Here is a 1524-nt window from a genome sequence, read left to right as displayed (position 1 = left end):
GGGGATGTAGCTCAGTGGTAGAGTGCATGCTTTGCATGTATGAGGTCCTGGGTTCAATCCCCAGCATCTCCATAGTAATTTTCGTTTTGTGACATTGTGGAGTACAAATTTCATCAAGGCCTCTGCATGTGCTTTTAATAACTCTAACATGTGTGGGGAACATACTCTGGGAGGATATGGTCAATGGACCATGCTGCTTTGCCAGGTATGGTCTGAACCTGTACTTGTGTGATTTTGAATATACTAGATCTCATCATCACAAACATGGGGACAAAATGCTCCACACCGGAAGTATATCCCTCTTTGGTGAGATCAGATCATAAACTAATCTCACTAGAAATCCACATCCCGCCCCCACCCCAAACAAAAAAGACCACAGTGAAGAACTTCTCTAAAGCAAACTTCACACTACTCAAGACAAGTGTGGTATCGTTCAAGGCCCCCGAGCCAATGGAAACCACAACCCAAGCTGCGGAAGCCCTTACAAATGACTTCTATGAACACCTTCAGGACTGCATGGATCAGGCAATCCCAAATAAAACCAAGACTCTTTCCACCAAGGGCAAACGTCCAGTCTGGTGGACCCCAGCCATAAACAAACTTTACAATAAGAGGAGAAAGCTATTACATGATAGAGCAAAATCCCAAAAAGGGAAGGCATCTTTGATCAGTACTAGCAAGAAACTACGATCCCTCATAAAATCACCCAAGGCCAACTTTGAGAAAAAAATTGCCATAGATTCAAAAGACAATCATAAGGCCTTCTTCAGCTATGTCAGAAACCTGGGTGGAAACTCCCAGATATGCTCAGAATTAGTCCAAAATGATACAAAAATCACTGAACCCACAGACATTGCCAACATACTGGCAGACAGCTTCAGCGCAAACTTCACCCCCCTCTCCCCCCCAAAAGGAGAGATAACTATCCCAACAGAGTGTAGCCTCCCAGACATCTCAAATGCGCAGGTGAAAGCTGCTCTCTCTAAAGCTAAAATCACAGCATCAATGGGACCGTATGGTGTCCCCGGCTGTGTGCTACATGAACTCAATAAAGAACTAAACCCGCACATAAGGCAGCTGTTTAATTTTAGCCTTACCACAGGATATGTGCCCAAGGAGTGGCGTACGGCAACTGTGGTCCCACTCCACAAAGGCGGTGCCTCTACGGACCCTGGTAATTACCGCCCCATAAGCTTAACAAGCCTGGTCTGCAAAGCTATGGAGAGGATCATAATGGAACTCATAAACAAGGACATAGGGGACTTGCAGACCTTGGACCCAACCCAGTTTGGCTTTGTCAAGGGCAGATCTTGCCTTTTGAACTTGGTCGACTTCTTCGAAACAATTACCAAGGCCATTGATGAGGGAAAGGCAGTCCATACAGCCTACCTTGACCTTGCAAAAGCTTTCGACACAATACCCCACTCGGGTATCATAGAGAAACTTACCAGCTTAAATGTAAACCCATATGTCACAAGATGGGTTGCAAACTGGCTAAAGGACAGAACCCACAGGGTTAGAGTT

The 1524-nt window shown here is 45.5% G+C and overlaps 1 non-coding gene across 1 annotated transcript; it reads left to right on the top strand.

Annotated features, from left to right (window-relative positions):
- On the top strand, positions 1 to 72 carry TRNAA-UGC. Its single transcript has one exon. It is a non-coding gene; the product is annotated as a tRNA-Ala (tRNA).
- Positions 73 to 1524: the final 1452 nt, after the last annotated feature.

Source organism: Protopterus annectens, chromosome 9.part0, assembly GCF_019279795.1.
Source record: "Protopterus annectens isolate FY-2018-M chromosome 9.part0, PAN1.0, whole genome shotgun sequence".
Lineage (NCBI taxonomy): Eukaryota > Metazoa > Chordata > Ceratodontiformes > Protopteridae > Protopterus > Protopterus annectens.
The sequence above is the reverse complement of the archived record's forward strand: the minus strand, read 5'-3'. Positions and strand labels throughout refer to the sequence as shown.